Source organism: Phocoena sinus, chromosome 11 (assembly GCF_008692025.1).
Source record: "Phocoena sinus isolate mPhoSin1 chromosome 11, mPhoSin1.pri, whole genome shotgun sequence".
NCBI classification, from domain to species: Eukaryota; Metazoa; Chordata; class Mammalia; order Artiodactyla; family Phocoenidae; genus Phocoena; species Phocoena sinus.
The window spans coordinates 38,614,255-38,635,536 of NC_045773.1; the positions used below are offsets into that span (position 1 = coordinate 38,614,255).

Here is a 21,282-nt window from a genome sequence, read left to right on the forward strand (position 1 = left end):
GCTCAGTAGTTGTGGCACACAGGCTTAGTTGCTCCATGGCACGTGGGATCTTCCTGGACCAGGGCTCGAACCCGTGTCCGCTGCTTTGGCAGGCGGATTCTTAACCACTGTGCCATCAGGGAAGCCCCTCCCTTCATTCCTGAAGGATAGTATATCCAGGTATAGAGTTCTTGGTTGACAGTTTTCTTCTTTCAGGATTTTAAATATTGCCTTCTGGAGGATTCTGAGGAGAAATCAGCTGCTAGTCTTATTGAAGATCTCTTGTACATTACCAGTTGCTTCTGTCTTGCTGCTTTAAATATTCTCTCATTGTCTTTGGATTTCAACAGTTTTATAGTGTTTTTGTTTTATGTGTCTTGGTGTGGTGTGAATCTTTGAGTTGATCCCACTTACGCTTCATTAGGCTTCTTGCACATATATACTCATGTCTTTCCTGAGATCTAGAAAGTTTGGGGCCATTATTTCTTCAAATATTTTTTTTCCCTTTTATTTCCTCTTTTTGGAATTTCTAAAATGTAGCTATTGTTACATTTGGGAGTGTCCCACAGGTCCCTCAAACTCTTTACTTTTACTTATTCTCTTTTCTTTTTGCCTCTCGTGTAATAATTTCAGTTGTTTTACCTTCTGGTACACTGATATTCCTTATGTGTGCTCAGATCTGCTGTTGAATCCCTCTAGTGACTTGTTCTTTTTTTTTCTAATTTATTTATTTAATTTATTTATTTTTGGCTGCATTGGGTCCTCATTGCTGTGCGGGCTTTCTCTAGTTCCGGCGAGCTGGGGCTACTCTTCGTTGCGGTGCCTGGGCTTCTAATTGCGGTGGCTTCTCTTGTTGTGGGGCACGGGCTCTAGGTGTGTGGGCTTCAGTAGTTGTGGCTCATGGGCTCTAGAGCGCAGGCTTAGTAGTTGTGGCGCAAGGGCTTAGTTGCTCCACGGCATGTGGGGTCTTCGCGGACTGGGGCACAAACCCGCGCCCCCTGCATGGCAGGCGGACTCTCAACCACTGCGCCACCAGGGAAGCCCTTTTGTTTTGTTTTGTTTTGTTTTGTTGGTAAGAAGTAGATCTATTTAGAGATACAAATTCTGTAGACAGAATACAGTCCATCTCAAAAGGCAAGAGCGGCCCCAGGGCATGGGGTTGTCTTGGAAAGTGAGGGCAGCAAAGGGAGAAACACCCTTCACAGACAGAGTGTAGGCTGTCTCAGAAGGTGAGAGGCCACGGTGTTTTGTATTTTTTGTCAGATTCTCCTTTTCCTGGGATCAGGCATTGATTTTCTGTTTCTTAGTATGTTTTTAATTTTTTTGTTAAAATGACATTTGAGTATTATGTTGTGGTAACTTTATTAATTTTTTTAATAAAAAATTATTATTTTTTATTTATTTGTCTATTTGGTTGTGCCAGGTCTTTGTTGCAGCAGGCGTTCTCCTTAGTTGCGGCCGGTGGGCTCCTTAGTTGCGGGTGGTGGGCTCCTTAGTTGTGGCATGCTAAATCTTAATTGTGGCATGCATGTGGGATCTAGTTCCTTGACTAGATCCCAGGATTGAACCCAGGCCCCCTGCATTGGGAGCATGGAGTCTAACCAGTGCGCCACCAGGGAAGTCCCTGTTGTGGTAACTTTAGCAGTCTAACTTTCCCACTCCTCAGGTGTTGCTAGTTTTTGCTCATTGAGTGTGAGAGCCTTCCATTTGTGACTTTTACAGATAAATTTTCGAAATGTGTATTCCTTATTGTATGTGATAACTGAAGTTTCTGTTCAGTTATATCTGCAGTTATACAGTGACCTGACAAAGATTTCCTTAAATGTCTGGCTCCCAAAAGGGGGAAAAATGAAAACAAGTACTGTTCTCTTAAATCTCCTGGAAGCTGCTTCAGCCTGTGGGTGTTGGAACAATGGTCACCAGCCTCTGCCTGCTCCTCAGTGATCAAAAGCAGCCGTCATCAGTCAGAACACACAACCCCAATATTTGGAGGACAGGATCTTTATTGTGTCCACCCTAGCCTCCAGCAAGCTATATCCGGAATGAAGGTAGCCATGCCACTGTTGCTTGCTGTGAGGCTGGGGGTTGGGTAGGTGCTACACAAAAGGCTTAAATTTACCAGTATTCACCAGCCTCTTCATCAAGCTCTACCTTGGAAGTTTCATGTTTTCCAGCTAGATTCCAGAGTTCCAAAAGTTACTTCAGACAGTTTCTGCCAGCTCATTAGTTGTTTGGGTGAAGGGATGGATTCCTGAAGCCTCCTTCTCTACCATCTTATATGAAATCAATCCACTAAATTGTCTTTTAATTTCTAATTGTTTGCTGCTAGCATAGAAAAATATAATTGGCTTTTGTATATTGACCTTGTATCCTATGATCTTGTGAAATTCACATAGTAGTTTTAGAAGTTGTTTGTAGATAGCTAAGTATTTTCTATGTATTTTATGTATGTATAAAGTATTTCTATTAGATTATGGATGGAGAAAGTCTTGTTTTTTTCTGGTCTCTATGCTTTTAAAAAATTTTTCTTGCTTTACTATACTGACTGATAAAATGTTGAATAGAAACGGTGAGAATGGACATCTTTGCCTTATTTTGATTATATGAGGGAAATGTTCAGGATTTCACATTGACTGTGATGTCAGCTATAGTTTTTTGGGGGTTTTCATAAATGCTCTTTAGCAGGTTTTTCATAAATGCTCTTGAGCATGTGAGGAAGTTTTTTTCAGATTTTTATTTGTGAAAGTTTTAAATTATGAGTGGGTGTTGAATTTTGTTGAGTGTCTTCCTGTATGGTTTTATTCCTTTCTTCTGTTAATATGACGGATTACATTGATTGATTCTACAGATAGTTAGTCAGCCTTGCATCCCACACTTTGTCATATTATTCCATCTGTATGTCACTGAATTTGTTTTGCTAAACTTTTATTTATTTATTTATTTTTGGCTGCATTGGGTCTTCATTGCTGCGCGCGGGCTTTCTTTAGTTGTGGCGAGCGGCGGCTACTCTTTGTTGTGGTGTGTGGGCTTCTCATTGCAGTGGCTTCTCTTGTTGCAGAGCATGGGCTCTAGGCGCACAGGCTTCAGTAGTTGTGGCACGTGGCCTCAGTAGTTGGGGCTCATGGGCTCTAGAGCGCAGGCTCAGTAGTTGTGGCGCACGGGTTAGTTGCTCCGTGGCATGTGGAATCTTTCTGGACCAGGGCTCAAACCCGTGTCCCCTGAATTGGCAGGCAGATTCTTAACCACTGCGCCACCAGGGAAGTCCCTGTTTTGTTAAACTTTTAAAAGGGATGTTTGTGTCTGTGTTCATGAAGGATATTGGTCTATATATATATATTTTTTTTTTCTTTCTGTCTTTTCTTTCATTTGTTTTTTCTTTCTCTATGGTTCTTTTTTAGTTCTTGTTATCAGGGTTACCTGACCTCATAAAACAAGTTGGAAAGTGTTCTTTCTCTTCTCATTTTCTGAAAGAATTTGTGCAAGATTGGTGTTATTTCTTCCTTAAATGTTAGATAGAATTTACTAGTAAAATCATCTGTGTCTGGACTTTTCTTTGTGGAAAGAGTTGTGATAAATTCAGTTTTCTTCATAGATATAGGTCTATTCAGATTTTATGTTAATCTTGTGTCAGTTTTGGTAAATTGTATTTTTTAAAGAATTTATCCATTTTGTCTAAGTTGTTGAACTTATTGGTATGCAGTTGTTCATAATATTACCTTATTATTCTTTTAGTGCCTGTAGGATCTGAAGTGATATCCCTGTTTTTCATCCCTGATAGTGGTAATTTGTGTGTTTTCTTTTCACTGATCAGTTTCTTTAGAGATTTTTATCAGCTTTATTGATTTTTTTTTTTTTTGGCTCTGTTATTCATTCTCTCTCTGTCTCTCAGTGAGTTCTCGTTGTATCTTATTTCCTTCCTTCTACTTACTTTGGTCTTTTTCTAGCTTATTAAGGAGAACCTTAAGTCATTAATTTTATATTTTCACTTTTAAAGCTAAAAAATTTTAGCATTGCTTTGCTGCATCAGTATATATAGTACATATTTTTATTTTTTTAATGGACACTGATTTTATTACATTTTTATTATTTTTAAATTTATTTTTTTGGCTGCACCACGTGGCATGGAATCTTAGTTCCCTGACCAGGGATCAAACCCATGTCCCCTGCATTGGAAGCATGGAGTCTTAACCAGTAGACCACCAGGGAAGTCCCTGTAGTATATATTTTTAAATTGATTTCTCATATATTACCTCACCCTGAAAAGTAGGACATACAGTCTCGAGTCTAGCTTCTTGTCAGGGAAAATAAGGTGAATTGGTGTATTGAAGGGTACACAACTTATTAATCATGGGATTGATGGTTGCTTCCAGGTTGAGTTCCACTTTTTTTTTTTTTTAACATAGTTTTTGACTCCCAGAATCATGAGAGCTCTCTACATGTTCACGCTGTTCAGCTCCTTGTATCACACGAAGGTCAGGAAAGGAAGCTGAGAGAGTGGAGAGATTTGGAACATGCTCTTAAGGAGTGACGTTTCTTTGGAGCTATCTCTACACTTTCCTGAGTTGGGAAGTTGTTAATGTGGGTGAAAGTTAGTCCCTCCTCTATCTAGAACTATGAGTTATTTATGAGGTAGATAGAAGTTCTTTTCTGATTTTTAAAAAATACATTTATTTATTTATTTAGGCTGTGTCGGGTCTTAGTTGCGGCACATGTGATCTTCGTTGCCGCGTGTGGGATCTTTAGTTGCGGCATGCAGGATCTTAGTTGTGGGATGTAGTTCCCTGACCACGGATCGAACCCAGGCCCTTTGCATTGGGAGTTCGGAGTCTTAACCACTGGACCACGAGGAAGTCCCTCTTTTCTGATGTTTAAAGGTGCTTAAAAGTACCTTTTAAAATTCTGGTGTTTTACTGGAGGGTAGAAGACAGAATCTGTCTTGACAGAGCAGTCAAACTCTGTTGCATTTTGTGAGGCATTAAACAGGTCATTTGTCTCTTCTGTTTACAGGCTTTCCCCACATTCACTGTCATTTTGCATGTTGCTCATCTGCTTCTGGGTACTTGCTAATAAAATCTTTACCCACAGGATAGATGTTCAGATATGTCATAGTGTGGCCGTGAATCGTATGTGGTTCTAAGTGGAGGGACTACCTGTTGAATTTGTGCTCTGAAATCTCCTTGCATTGTTTTCTGAATGTCTGACTATATAAGGAAATATGCTATGTGGGCCTCGAAGGGGAGAGGTCTCACAGGAGGTCAGGAACATAGGATACTAAGAACATGGTCCTTGGAGGAGAACCTAAGTTGGTCTCAGCCCCTTTGTGGGAATAGCCGCAGATTATCCCAAAATAGCAAAACTCAGCAGTGCTATATTTTGTGGTGGACACTTCATTGTATCCCCCAGCTACAGCTGAACACAATACAGTGCCCATGTCTGAGGAATTTGGTTTTTGATTATAGTTTCAGGTAATCTGCAGAGTAGTATAGTATCAAGACCTTTAAGTATGTGATTTCACCACCAAAGGCAGCCCTCTGGATTGTAGCCATCTTTGATTTTTAGGTATATATTGCCTCTTGGTGTGCCTCTTTTAAATAGTACAGAATTCGGTGATTTAAAACTCCTTTGGAGTTGTAACAGTTGTGTGGTATCATTGAGATGTCACAGGAAAGACAGGAGCTATTCTATGGTTGCCTAATTCCTTACTCTGGAGATTTTCTTGTTTAAAGCTAGTAGTCATCTTTCATGGCAGGGGGTGGGGGATCTACATGAGGCCCCCAAGTAATCTGAAAAGCTCAATGCTGTGACCAGAACTTTGACCTCACCTCTCCTAGGTACAGGAGATTTTATTTCCATGTTTTACCTCTTTAACAGGACACATGTGAATATCACTAGTACAAGGTAGCAGATTTGTACCTGGAGTGACTTCCAGTTATAAACTCAGAGTTACAGCTAATTGAAATTTGGGTGAGTGACAAGAATTATTTTTCTTTTGTTTCTCTTCTGAAATAGAGCAGATTTTATTCAAAAAAAATTTTATGGTGGGGGGAAATCTCAAGTAGGGAGGTGTCTACATCAGTTTCCCAGTCACCTTAGGGTGTGTTCACTTCTGCCTCAGTCCTGTCAGCTTGCCTCCACTGTGCTCAGCTTCTCTTTTAGTTGAGCTGCAATAGGATGGTAGTAAAGAAAAGGAACTAGTTACCAGTCATGTCAGGAACCTAGGTTGCTAGAACAAGCCTTGTACTGTTCCTTTGCATCTTTCAGTTGTGCAGAAGCTTCTGTCTTCAGCTTTGGGTCTTCAGTGGGATCAGTAGTATGAGATAATAAGTCTGGAAAGCTCCCCATTCCATACATTAGCATTTTAGACAGTCTCATTTTAAGTGTTCTTTGGTTTTGTGTTCCTTTTTGAACCACTTCTCCTATCCTATTACATGTGTGCTTTCTAGGTATGACCATGTTTGTATTCAGTTCTAACTGTGCTAGGCAGAGACTTACCTGATCCAGGTATGGCTTGCCTGAACTGACTAGTCACAGCACAGGTATTTCTTTGGATTCTTGTTAAAGAATAATCCCATACAAATTGTGAGCAGACACTGTTTCTGGTGAGAAGGATGGGGCGCCTTTGTTTCCCCTTTGTGGTGTTTTCTAGTTTTGATTTCCCTATATCACTTTGGACCTGTGTTCTTAAAATTCTGTCCTCAAACCTCCTTACTTACACTCTTTTGAGCAAGTTGAAATAGACACTTTCAAAAGGATCTTCACTAAAAAAAAGAAAAAAAAAAGAAAGTGTATATATATATACACATATACATATATATATATATATGTCTGGGGAAGCACAAGTTTCTAATCTTTAGAAATACAGTAAAAAAAGGAAAGGGGTTCACTGGATTTTACTTAGATTCTCTCTTTGTCCTAAATTAATTCTGTTCTGGCTGTTTCTTGATGGGCTGGCACATTTCAGGCATCCTGCCAAGTTTCCTTTCCTCCCTGTTTGCTCTCAGCCTGGTGCCCTCAGGAGGATGCCACTGTGTCCCTTGCTCCTAGATAGGACCAAGATGTCTAAACAGTCCTTCCTCTTCTCTGAGGATAAACAAAATAGATACCTTTAAGCCTTTTCCCCCTTCTCCTTTTTTCAAACCTCCCAGATTGCTCTAGGCCTTTGCACATATTTCTGGTTTCTAGGTGAGGGATGTCCCAGTCCCTGGTAGATTGGAAGGGCAGGCTCAGGTTGGCAGCCATACTTACCTCAAGAACGATGCCTATATTTCTGTCTTCCTTAACGGAGAGGTTTGTGAGCATCTGCTTGAAACAGTCCTTAGGGGTGAAGGAAGGAGGATTGTTCTCTTTCACCCTCATAAATATACCTAATCTATATCAGTACCTACAGTCTCATACGTAAAAGCACTAATCGACTTGAATTTCGGAAAGCATTAGGTTCCCTTGATTTTATATGCTTCAGAGAACAAACATGCTTTCATGTTAGTTTTCAGCTGTAGTTTTGGGTTTTTTTGTCCTTGAATTTGAGAGTATTTCAGTATCTTTTCCTGTTAGAGTCCATATTAGCTTATTATTTCTGAAATAGTTAGAAATTAGTTTTCATAAAGTCCAGAGCTATGCAACCAGAGCTTTATGTGTTGTTCTTTTCTGTTAGAGTGACTTATCAGTCCATTGTGTTCTTTTCAGTTACGAGTGATTTTGCTGTTTTTCCCTTGGATTGTATCGGAGAGTAAAAAACAAATGAAAGATACATTATTGCCAAAATTGTACGTAGCATTCCTGTCTTATCAAGTTTAAATTACTTTTAAAAGACTTTTAGGGCTTCCCTGGTGGCGCAGCGGTTGAGAGTCCGCCTGCCAACGCAGGGGACATGGGTTCGTGCCCCGGTCTGGGAGGATTCCACATGCCGCGGAGCGCAAAAAAAAAAAAAAAAAAAGACTTTTAAAAGACTAAGTAGGACTTTCTGGTAGCGCAGTGGTTAAGAATCCTCCTGCCAATGCAGGGGACAGGGGTTTGAGACCTGGTCTGGGAAGATCCCAGGCCGCTAAGCCCTGTACTCCACAACTACTGAGGATGCACTCTGGAGCCCGCGAGCCACAACTGTTGTGGCACACGGGCTCAGTAGTTGTGGATCGCGGGTTCTAGAGCGCAGGCTCAGTAGTTGTGGTGATTGGGCTTAGGCGGCTCCACGGCAAGTGAGATCTTCCCAGACCAGGTCTCAAACCTGTGTCCCCTGCATTGGCAGGAGGATTCTGAACCACTGTGCCACCAGGGAAGCCCTCATATGCTTTTTTAAGGGCGTGATACTTTGTCATTATGCTTTTAGTGCTTAAGTGGGTATATTTAATTTTAGAAGAGGTAGTAGAAATACTGGATTTTTAAACCAGTTTTAATGAAAATTTGAGGAAATTTGCAAATATACCTGTTCAATGTGAAGGTACTAAGTATGCTTCTCTTTACAAAAAGATTGTATATCAAACTCAAGTGGTTAATCTCAGGCTATAAAAATACATTGGCCACAGAATTTCCAATTCTTTTTTCTTTTTTTTGGCCGCACCACACAGCATGTGGGATCTTAGTTCCCCAATCAGGGATCAAACCCCAGTCCCCTGCATTGGAAGCGCAGAGTCTTCCGCTGGACCGCCAGGGACGTCCCAGAATTTCTACTTCTAACCAAGCTCCTTAGAGTGCATGTCTGCTGTTCTGCATTTTGGGTGTGTGTCTGTGCTTGCCAGACTAACAAAGTAGGTGACCAGGTATTGTCTTTCTCTTGCTGTGAAGACAGTGCTTTCCTAGTTCTTAAAATAGTTTGGACCTCATTCACCACCATATCTGATTGCAGTTTCTCTTTCTTTGCCAGTGCTTTTATTCATTGCCACTTTCTAGCTTTGCTGTGTTGTTGAATTAGAACAAACAAAACTACTTATATCTCCTAAATTTGGTTCAAATTCTTTGATGTGGTTTATTCTTTATAATTGAGATTATCTGTATGTTTGCCTGATTTTTTTGCCCCTTGTTTCTCTTTTGTATCATTAATGAAAATGATCTAATCATCCTCCCTCATAGGATGATTCTTTTTTCCTTCCATATCTAGTTTAGTTTCTGTTGTTGTCATTCTTATCCAGGTACATTTAAACATCTTTTTCTTTCATATATCAACTCTTTTTCGAGTCAAAACACAGAATTTTGCATTCTTTTTATTTCTTTGGTTTGGAATTCTATCCTTTGGTCAACATACTTCTCTGTAAAGGCACGTTAACTCTTTGTTCTGGGTTTGGTAGCCCTAGGTTAGAAGTCTGTAAACTTTTCTGATTTACAATCCTAATAGTAAAAAAAAAAAAAAAGACCTTGTCCTGTTATAAACATTTTTCATATGTTGTATACTTACCCTACTGTACACATCTGTTATATAATCATATACATACATTCATTTATTCAGCTGTTTTTATTGTGTGGCTACCACATGCCAGACACTGCTCCAGGCAGTTTGGATAAAATATAGTGAAAAAACAAAGAGCCTTTCCTTCATGGAGCTGACATCATAATAATAATAAACCACAGACATTATCAATAAATAAAATATATAACATGTCAGAAGGGGATAAGTGCCATGAAAAAAAGAAAAAGTAGAGCAGATTAAGGGGGATGGAACATCCAGGCGGGTTTGCAGTTTAAACTTAGGGAGGTTAGGGTAGACCTAATTGAGAGAGACATTTGGGCACAGATTTTTTTTTGGCTGCGTTGGGTCTTCATTGCTGCGCACGGGCTTTCTCTAGTGGTGAGTGGGGTTACTCTTCACTGCGGTGCGCAGGCTTCTCATTGCGGTGGCTTCTCTTGTTGTGGAGCACGGGCTCTAGACGTGCAGGCTTCAGTAGTTGTGGCACGTGGGCTCAGCAGTTGTGGCTTGCGGGCTCTAGAGCTCAGGCTCAGTAGTTGTGGTGCACGGGCTTAGTTGCTTCACAGCATGTGGGATCTTCCCGGACCAGGGCTCAAACCCCTGTCCCCTGAATTGGTAGGTGGATTCTTAACCACTGCACTACCAGGGAAGTCCTGAGCCAAGATTTTTGAAGGAGGTAAGGGAGTTAGCCACTTGGATATCTGGGGGAAGAATGGTCCAGACAGAAGGAATGGCTGGTGCAAAGACCCTAAAGTAGGAATATTCCTGTATGTCTAGCCAGTATGACTCAGAGTGAGGTAATAAGCAAAGGGGAAAGGGGTAGGAATCAAATAAGAGAGAAAATGGGGGTGGGGAGGAATGCAGATCTTATAGGTTATGGCAAGGTGTTGGGTGAGATGGGAGCCATTGCAGGATTTTGAACAGAGAAGTCACATGCTCTGACTGTCAGTTTAACAGAGTCACTGACTGCTGTGTTGAGAACAAATTGCAGGAAGGCCATGATAGAAGCTGGATACCAGTTGGTGATCACACCAGGTGGTAGCATTAGAGATGGTAAGAAGTAGTTGGATCTGGATTTCTTCTGAAGATAGACTCAGTAGGATTACATGATACCCTACTGATATCATGGGGTTTGAGAGAAAAAGAGGAATCTAGAATGCCTGTCAGGATTTTTGTGAGAACAGCTGTGAAAATGGAGCTGGGGATGGGTAAGACTGCAGGTGGAGAGGTTTTTTGGGGGTGGGGGGAAATGAGTTCTGTCAGCAATGTTAAATTTAAACTTCCTAGATCAAATAGGCAGTTGGATATATGAATTTGTTGTTCAAGAAAGAGGACTGAACTGAAAGTGTAGCTAGACAAAAGAGAACCAAGGACTGAGCCCCAAGGCCTCCAGCGTTAGGCTGGGAAGAAGAGAAAGAACCAGCAAAGTAGATTGAGTAACAGGAAGATTAGGGGAGTGTGGTGCTTGAAGGCCAAGTGAAGAAAACGAATCAAGGAGTTCTAATATTTTTTTCCCATTTCCAGGGGACTGTGATGGTATTCATACTCCACTTTGGGAACCATTGCTAGTATGTTCTTCTCCTGTCATGTCCTGTGTATTGACATCAGGCTTTTAGCACTATGAAGGCTTTTTGTTTTATTTAATGAAATATAAGTTCAGGGAATAATACAATACTAGTGTACTGGGCACATAGATTAAAAAATGTTAACATTTTACCATATTTGTTTCAGACTTTTTAAAAAGAAATTAAAAATTATTAAAAGAGCTGAAGTCCCCTTTTCTTCCTAGATACCAGTCCCCTCCTTTCCTTTCCTCCTGTAAAGTTGATGCACATTCTTCCATTCCATATCATTGTTGTCGTTAATACATATGTGTGTCCATAAATTCATGTATAAAACTGTTTTATGTATTAAAAATTTACAGTGATGGCATACTAAAAATTTTTCCAAACATGCTTTTCCAATTTGTTTTGAAATGTATTCATGTTGACATATGTAGATTATTAATTCAGTACTATACAGTTTATGAATATACCCATTCATTTATCCATTCGCCCATTGATGAACATTTAAATCGTTTCCCATTTTTCTGTTATAACAATGCTGCAGTGAACATCCTTGAACCTGCCATCTTGGGTACGTGCTGGGTTGTGGAGAGTACAGATCTTTGGTTTTGTGTTACCATAATCAGAAGGAGAGGAGCCATTTCTCCCCGGTTTGCCAGTGCTTGGTATGTTCACACTTTGTGTTTTTTGCTGATCTTACAGAATTGAAATGGTTTCCTGTTTAAATTTGCATTCCTCTGGTATTTGTGAAGGGGGGCATCTTATCACATGTTTATTAGCCATCTGAGTGTTTTCTTTTTTTCCATTTTCTTTTTTTTCCCCACTTTTATTTATAGGAGTTCTTCATATATTGTTTACTAATATTGCTAATTATAAATATTGCAAATATCATTTCTTTGTCTGAGTTTTATCTTCACTTATGATTCTCTTATACAAAAAATAATTTTATTGTGGCTGGTGGTAGGAAGGGGGGATTGCAAGTGGGTATGAGGGATCTTTTGGAGTGATAGAAATATTTTAAAATTAGGTTGTGGGAATTGTACAACTCTGTAAATTTACTAAAAATAATTGCATTGTACACTTAAGTGAATTTTATGGTTTGTAGATTATACTTCAATAAAAGCTTTTAAAATTAAAAAAATATTTAATGGCGTCTTATCAGTGTTTCCTGTTGTGGTTTGTGTGTTTTATGTCTTATGGAATTTTACTTAATCTATTGTCAAAAGGCATTTAAATTTTGTATTTATTGCCTTCAAGTTTTATTTTGCACATTTATATGTTGGGAATTTATTTTGGATTATTGTTGGAGGTAGGGATAGAATTTTATCTGTATGTAGCCTGTTTATGACGTAGATCATCTTTTTCAATTGAATAATGGGTATTTAAATATTTAATATTATTTAAATTAAATATTACTTCAGGCACACACACACACACTCTCCCATGTGTGTTCCTAAGATCTCTTTGATTCTCTTTGCAAAATATACTTTTTTTTTTTTTTTTTTTTTTTTTTGCATTACGCGGGCCTCTCACTGTTGTGGCCTCTCCCATTGCGGAGCACAGGCTCCGGACGCACAGACTCAGCGGCCATGGCTCACGGGCCTAGCCACTCCGCGGCATGTGGGATCTTCCTGGATTGGGGCATGAACCCGTGTCCCGTGCATCGGCAGGCGGACTCTCAACCACTGCACCACCAGGGAAGCCCTACTCTTTCTTAATTGCTATAATTTCATAAAGAGCTTTGCTATTGGGGAGGGCAAGTCATCTTTCATTACTCTTTCTTTAAATTAATATCATATTACTATTTATAGATTTATCCATTTTAGAACTAACCTATACATCTTATCACAGAAGGTAAGAATTTAACTTTTTTTTTTTTTTAAAGAAGATGTTGGGGGTAGGAGTTTATTAGTTTATATATTTTTGATGTGTTGGGTCTTCGTTTCTGTGCGAGGGCTTTCTCTAGTTGTGGCAAGCGGGGGCCACTCTTCATCGCGGTGCGCGGGCCTCTCACTATCGCGGCTTCTCCCATTGCGGAGCACAAGCTCCAGACGCACAGGCTCAGTAGTTGTGGCTCACGGACCCAGTCGCTCCGAGGCATGTGGGATCCTCCCAGACCAGGGCTCGAACCCGTGTCCCCTGCATTAGCAGGCAGACTCCCAACCACTGCACCACCAGGGAAGCCCCACTCTTTTTTTTTTTTTTAAGTTTTTTTAAAAAATGTTTCAACATTTAAAAAAAAAAAATTATTTATTTAATTTATTTTTTTGGCTGCCTCGAGTCTTAGTTACGACACCAGGATCTTTCATTGAGAGCTCGTGGGCTCTTTGTTGTGGCTCCGGGCTTTTCTCTAGTTGTGGCGTGCAGGTTTACTCTTTAGTTGTGGCACGTGGGCTCTCTCGTTGAGGCACGTGAGTTCAGTAGTTGTGGCGCACGGGCTTAGTTGCCTCGCGGCATGTGGGATCTTAGTTCCCCCACCAGAGATTGAACCTGTGTCCCCTGCATTGGAAGGCGGATTCTTTACCACTGGACTACCAGGGAAGTCCCTTTCATTTCTCTTTGACATTGCTGTCTAGCTACATTACTTGGTCTTTACTCCTCCATATGAATATAAAGTCAGCTTGTCAAGTTTGTCAGAAAACTCTCTTGGAATTTTTATTGAAATTGCATTATATTTCAATATTGAGCCCCCCCCCGACATGAATATGGTGTATTTATGTCTTCTTTTAGGTTCTTCAGTAAAGTTTTATTTGTCATAATTTTTAAAGATTCATATGTACTTTATATAGTTTTGGTTGCTGTTGTAAATGGGATATATTTAAACAGTTTTCATTTTATAATTGTTTTTTGCTAGTATAGGAGACTACTATTGATTTTTTTTTCCTTTTTATTAAGTCCTGACTTATAGTAAAGCTATACACAGCTCAGTGGATGTGTATAGTACTCATCTGTGTCACCTCTACCTTCGTGCCCCTTCTCAATTAGTATTTTCCCAGAGAAACCACTGTTGTGGTCTTCATAATTTTGAATTTCATATAAATAGAATCACACCACATGACCTCTTTTGTGTCTAGATTCTTTCTTGCTACATCACACCCGTGAGATTCATCTGTGTTGTGTTTAGCAGTAGTTGGTTCTTTTTCATTTTTCTGTAGTATTCCACTGTATGAATATACCACAATTCACCCATTTTAATTTTTTTACAGAATTAAATATCCCATTTATTAATTTATAAGCCATAATAACACCTGACAGTCATTTTACCTCACCAACAGCTTTTTCTTTGAAAAAGGAAAACAAATTAATATATAAATTTCAGCAATATCAGAAACTTTATTTTACTTGAATTAGAACATAATTCATTTCGGAGTTCAGTTGTATGTTCAAGGAGTTAGTAACTATAACCAGAAAGCCAACCTAACTATTGTTAACTAGTGTCTTTAAAGTGCAAATTTATTTTCATTTCTTGCTGTACACCAGTGGAAAAAATTCAATTTCAGAATCTCAGCAAGTTCTTCTTAAAAATAGCCTCCTTCCCATTTTATGCAGTGAAATGTGGAACCAAAGTTTTTTAAAGAAAATGAAGGACAAACAAATATAGACTTCTGTAGCTGGTGGTATACAAATTCATAGGCAGAGCAGTGGAACTCCATGACCTCTGGGGGAGCAGTCCACTCATAAGCTGACAAAATTTTAACCATTTTAATATAAACTTCCAATGATCTAAAATAACTGATTGAAACAAACTACATTATTTCCTCTCTGAACATCAGTCACCAGGATATATGGAGGGAATTGCTGCTACTTAAGCCCCTCTTACTCCAGCATCCACATTTGTGAAGAATGTCTGCTGCTCCTTTTCCTCAAGTATTTAGACCTCTGCTCTGCTCCTGAGGCTGGTGACAGTGTTGAATAAAATGCAGCTATTACTGAAAACCCCACAAGCTAAGCCAGTGGTCCTTTCATTTGGGCACAGTCTTTTTTTTTTTTTTAAATAAATAAATTTATTTATTTATGGCTGTGTTGGGTCTTTGTTGCTGCACGTGGGCTTTCTGTAGTTGTGGCGAGTAGGGGCTACTCTTCGTTGCGGTGTGCGGGCTTCTCGTTGCGGTGGCTTCTCTTGTTGTGCAACATGGGCTCTAGGCCCGCAGGCTTAGTTGCTCCGTGGCATGTGGGATCTTCCCGGCCAAGGGCTCAAACCCGTGTCCCCTGCATTGGCAGGTGGATTCTTAACCACTGTACCACCAGGGAAGTCCTGGGTCATACAATTTTAATCACCACATGATTTTGCCAAACGTTCCAAAGCCTAGCTTGGTGCTATACTTTTCCTGCCTCCCCTAGAACCTGATTCAGACCCCAGTGCAAACAACCCAGTAAGAATAGACATGGTAGTCAGAACACAGTGGTCTTGTCTACTCTAATGCATAATATTAAATAATATTCTTGATTAATTTCCATTATTCAAGGTTGTGTTAATCAGATAGGAGCTTTACTATTAAATACTGAAATGTATCATGTTTCCACAATGGGAATTTTCTTATTTTTAAATATTTTAAAGTAAAATAATTTTCAATCCAATACACACAATGCTACAAACTATTTCCATAGAAAATGGCAGTTTCCTTTTCACAAAAACAAGTTTTCCTCACCAAATATTCTATCTAGTCATGGCAGAAATGGTGAAGTCTCATCAGAAAAAGAGTGAACAGGTACTCTTGCGGCAGCACTTAAAACACTGATTCTGATTTCTGCTCTAGACTGAATATTTGTGTCCCTCACAAATTCATATGTTGAAACCTAATTTCCAATGTGATGGTGTTTGGAAGTGGGACCTTTGGGGCTGATTAGGTCATGAGGGTGGAGCCCTCATGAATGGAATTAATGCCCTTATAAAAGAGGCCCCAGAGAGCCCTTTCATCCCTTCTACCATGTGAGGACACAGTTACTCATCGGACATCAAACCTGCCATTGCCTTGGTGTTGAACTTCCCAGCCTCTGGAACAGTGAGAAACAAATTTCTGTTGTTTATAGGCCACCTAGTCTATGGTATTCTATTACAGTAGCCCAGACGGATTAAGACAGTTTCCTAAGGATTCTTCTCAAAACCCTAAGAATGTAACTCCTTGTAATTACTTCCTTTCAGTACTCCGTAATGCCCCCAAAATGAGAAATGCCCTATTTATGCCAAGGACAAAAAGGTGTAGAGAGGAAGGAGAATAGTACATTTCCCTTCAACTCTGAATCCGGGCAAATGCCACTTCAGATTTTCATGTCAAAGACAGATTTTCATGTCAAAGAATTAGGCTGTAGGAATTAAATACTAATTGCAATTGCTTTTCACTTCTGCATGTTTGTCAGTCACAGAAAAGGGCCATTGGGATGACTGGGGAAAGTGGGAGCCTCTTTGCGTCCTGGAGATGCTTTTAATAAATGCCAGCTTTCTGCTGGTCTTAGAAACTGGGATAGCAGCTCACAAGTTCCTCCACACTGTATGGTTCCTGGGTCTGTCTGAGTAGTGGAATTAAAGTGGCTCTTTTGTGGGACTTCCCTGGTCTGAGAAGTGGAATTAAAGTGGCTATTTTGTGGGACTCCCTGGGACTTCCAGTGGTTAAGACACCACGCTTCCACTGCAGGGGGCACGGGTTCGATCCCTGGCTGGGGAACTAAGATCCCGCATGCCACACAGCATGGCCAAAAAATAGGGGGAAAAAAGTGGCTAATTTGTAATTTTCAAGCACTATTCTTCATTCCTTTCCTTGACACCCAGGAAACCAATGCTTGCCAGCATAGAGGTCTGTATCTGTAGGAGTTCCACCTTTCCAGAGAAAATTCTTTATGTTACCTGGGAAGTAGACAAGACAGGTAACTTGGAAACATATTTACATGGGAACACATCTACACAGAAAAGTGAAACTTGGCCATGATTTCTGTAGTGATGCAGGTCTAAGATGCCACATAGGGAAAAAGAGTACCATGTATAAAGTTTTCCCCAGGGAAAACCTTTGGAGTTTTGTTTACAAAACCAAACCAAACCAAAAACATATTCTGGCAGGGAGTTTTATTTTTGGTTTGTTTTTAGTTTAGAAACTAACAGTGAGGGCTTCCCTGGTGGTGCAGTGGTTGAGAGTCCGCCTGCCGTTGCAGGGTTCACGGGTTCGTGCCCCGGTCCGGGAAGATCCCACATGCTGCGCAGTGGCTGGGCCTGTGGGCCATGGCTGCTGGGCCTGCGCGTCCGGAGCCTGTGCTCCGCAACGGGAGAGGCTACAACGGTGAGAGGCCTGCGTACCTCAAAAAAAAGAAAGAAAGAAAGAAAAAACTAACAGTGAAACCCATGGCAGTGAAACCAGAGTCCCTCATGATTGCTGTTATGTGATATTTTTGATACTTTGTAGCTTTTAAAGAATTCACAAGTTTTTCTTTTTTTATATATTTTTGTTTTTATATGTTTTCTTTATTTCGAAAAATTTTTTTAAATTTTATTTATTTTTGGCTGCGTTGGGTCTTTGTTGCTGCATGTGGACTTTCTCTAGTTGCGGCGAGCAGGGGCTACTCTGTTGTAGCCACCAGGCTTTTCATTGCATTGGCTTCTCTTGTTGTGGAGCACAGGCTCTAGGTGCGCGGGCTCAGTAGTTGTGGCTCGTGGGCTCTAGAACGCAGGCTCAGAGTTGTGGCGCACAGGCTTAGTGGCTCCGCGGCATGTGGGATCTTCCTGGACCACGGCTTGAACCCATGTCCCCTGCATTGACTGGCGGATTCTTAACCACTGCCCCACCAGAGAAGTCCCTTCTTTATTTTTTTGGCTGCGTCAGGTCTTATTGCAGCATGTGGGATCTTTTCGTTGCAGCACGCGGGCTTCTCTCCAGTTGTGGTGCGTCGGCTTCTCTCTAGTTGTGGCATGTGGGTTTTCTCTCTCTAGTTGTGGCGCGTGGGTTTCAGAGTGCCTGGGCTCTGTAGTTTGCGGCACACAGCCTCTCTGGTTGAGGCGCACGAACCCAGTAGTTGTGGTGCATGGGCTTAGTTCCCCTGCGGCATGTGGGACCTTAGTTCCCCAGCCAGGGGTTGAACCCGTGTCCCCTGCGTTGGAAGGCGTATTCTTTACCACTGGACCACCAGGGAAGTCCCCACAGGTTTTTCTTTATGCTAGTAGTTTCTCAAGTCTAGAAAAGACTGCAGAAGCTATTGACATCTTGAATGGCATAAACTACTTGAAATCAGGTCAATGTATTTGCAGAGCACAGTCTGCAAAATCTTTGAGAATTAATTACACTCTGGGAAATATGATTTATTGACTACATGGTATTTAGATCCGTTTGTAAAAAAAAAAAATAATGAGCAGTAAGGTCCTGAAGTGGCAAGAGTATCAATTTCTTTTATGGTCTGCCTCCTGTTGAAGCATTGTAGAATCAGTTCTAAACTAATTATTTGGATATTTGGACAGGTTCATTTCTACATATGAGAGAATGAATTTTCTGTTGGTCAGGTTCTTTTTTAGTATCTTGGTACCAGCGCTATGGACCAGACATAATTCACATTCTCTGCCTTCAGGGACACTTTAAAGATTATAGAGCAACATTTTTCATTTTGGGGCTTATGGAGAATATGCCCTTTGTCATTAGTGAAAGAGCTTGTTCTTCATTTGTTGGAAGTTTCCTTGTTGTCATCAGAAAACAGTTAGTGACCTCTTTATGTGCAAAGTGTATTAACTGGAGATCTGGGGATTTTGATGCAACTATTTCTGTCCTTTCATTTATGATGGTTTTGACTGCAAGTGACAGAACATCCTAATGTGACTGGCTTAAAGCATAAAGGGAAATTTATTTTTGTTACATAACAGGATATCCAGTACTTTAGTGACAGCATCATGGGCCCTGATTTTTATTTCCTGTTCTATATGCTCAGCATGTTGGCCTTGTCTTAGGCAAGTATCTTTTAGAGTTACAGGGTGGCTGCAGTAGTCTCCGATATCACGTGCAGACAGAATAATATCCTGAGAAAGAGGAGGTACCCCTCTCTCGTGTTAAGAGCAAGGTATCTTTTCCCAGAGAATCCCTGGCCAACTTCTCCTCATCTCATTGGGAAGAAGAGAGTCACATGCTTTTTCCTAAATAAGCTCGTAAGAACTGAGGTACTGTTCAAGATTCTCCCTGAGCTAGAATGGAATTTCACATTCCCTTGAGGTTTGGCTGCCTGAACAAGATTGGGACTCTATTAGGAAAGGAATAGTGGAGACAGACACCATCATCCATAGCCCTCTCAGTCCACGGTTTTTACAGCAGGCCTTGGTGGACACCAGCCTTCAGGAACGACCTCTGGTTGTTTATCAAAAAGAGTCAGAGCTTTTGCTATTTCCAGAACTTTCAAGGCTGGGCGGTAGGTGAGTCAAGCCCAAGCCCTTCACCTATGTCAGCATATCCCACAGGGTTGGCAGTGGGCATGTCTTCATGAGGAAACTTGAAGTTTCTTCCTTCAAGTGACATACAAGGCTCCACACCTTGTAGGCCAGGGCTTCACAGAGGTTGAGAGAGTTCTGGGCACTTACACTTTTTCAGGTTCCCAGTTTATTTAAAAAGAAATGCCAAATCAGAGCTACAGAAATGTGGTATATTTTACATGTTTACTTCTAAGAAAATATTTCAAACACAAAAACAGTACCATGATTTTATGTAGACATCAAGGGGAAACAAAATATCAAAAGTCTACATCTGACTGGAGATTGAACTTCTTCCTTTCAGTCCTGTGGGGGCTGCAGAGGATGCCACGGATCTCTCAGAGTCCAGGGAATGGCCCTAATGTCCAACTCTTCTGGGGCACTTGACACTGTTGACCCCTCTCCTAAACCAGATACCCACTGACCCAGGCTAGAAAGTCTGGCACCTTCTTGGTATCCCATCTGTGGTCAGAGGCAATCCCAGGGTGAAGAGGAGCCAGGGCAGGAGCCGATTGACATTGCTAACTAGAGTCCACTGCCACAGTGGGCACCTCTAGGAACCCTGAGATAAGCCTTCCACAATTGCTTCCTGCCCCCGCTTTCTGCCCTAAGCACTGCCACTGTGCTTTCATATTTTATTTTCATATCGTTGTGCTTTTACTCACTGTGGTCCTCTTCCTGGAATTATTTTAATTCATTCTAACAAACCTCATTTTGAGTACTGCCGTGTGCCAGGAAATGCCTTGGATCCTAGATGGAGTTAAGAGAGAATGGTTTGGTGGTGGTGACAGATGACAAAATAGATGACAGTACAGTGATTTATTGCTGCCTTAGAGTTGGCACAGGGTGCCGTAGGAGTCTCAGAGGTGTACATCGAACTCTTGTTTCAAGAGAATGGAGTCTCAGAAAACTCCCTGGGGCAGGGAGTTGCCTTATCCTGAAGGAGGACTAAAAAATGAATAGTTTTAAAGTGGTGCTGATCTGTTTGTGGGAGCGGGAATGGAGAATAATTTATTTTTGTTGATAGTGGTGAAATAGAACATAGTTTCCTGGGCAGCTTTGGATTAAGAAAATTTTGCAGTTTTGCAACAGTGTTCTTGTATAGCTCATTTTGCCCATAATTATGAGGTTCAGAAAAAAAACAGTTTATTATCTCTTGCAGATAAAAGCATATTTCTACTCTATATTTTCTTTTTCTTTTTTAGTCTTGATCTTTCAGATGTTGTCTTGCCTACTACATTCCTTTTTAATTTTTTTAAAATGTTATTGAAGTATAGTTTATTTACAATGTTGTGTTAATTTCTTCTGTACAGCCAAGTGACTCAGTTATACATATATATACATGTTCTTTTTCATATTCTTTTCCATTATGGTTTATCACAGGATATTGAATATAGTGCCCTGTGCTGTACAATAAGACCTTGTTTATCTGTTCTATATATGATAGTTTGCCTCTGCTATCCCAAACTCCCAATCCTTCCCTCCCCCACCCCCGCTACCTACTACATTCCTAGTTTTTTAAATATATTCAGTATTAAGTTGCCCACTATATTAACTTTCTTGAGAGAAGACTGACATTAAAAGGAGGTTATTTAAGTACAAAGAGCTTTTCTTTGTCCTTAGAGTCAAACAGAAAGGGAAGCTCTGTGGTGCTAGACATGGTCATAAATTGATGGCCATAGATTTAAAGTAGAAGAAATATGAAGCCTAAATTCCTTTCAGAAAAACAAAACATTTTAAAAAACTATTTATTTATTTATTTTGGCTGTGCCAGGTCGTATTTGTGGCATGTGGGATCTTCGTTGCGGCATGTTTTTTCGTTGCGGCATGCAGGATCTTTTAGTTGTGGCATGAGGGCTCTTAGTTGCGGCTTGCAGACATCTTAGTTGCGGCACGTGGTCTTCTTAGTTCTGGCA

The 21,282-nt window shown here is 40.5% G+C and overlaps 1 protein-coding gene across 7 annotated transcripts in view; it reads left to right on the forward strand.

Annotated features, from left to right (window-relative positions):
* The window catches only part of IP6K1 (inositol hexakisphosphate kinase 1), a 70,588-nt gene that overhangs the window by 26,807 nt on the left and 22,499 nt on the right, over nucleotides 1-21,282 (forward strand). For 2 of the 7 annotated variants that reach the window (XM_032647840.1, XM_032647843.1), the window contains exon 2: nucleotides 11,483-11,603. The exons of 4 other annotated variants lie outside the window; for them this stretch is intronic. The gene's annotated coding sequence lies outside the window, so the exon portion shown is untranslated. Of the gene's footprint in view, nucleotides 1-5,850; nucleotides 5,944-11,482; nucleotides 11,604-21,282 lie in introns of all 7 variants that reach the window. One more of the 7 variants, XM_032647841.1, reaches the window with a different exon arrangement.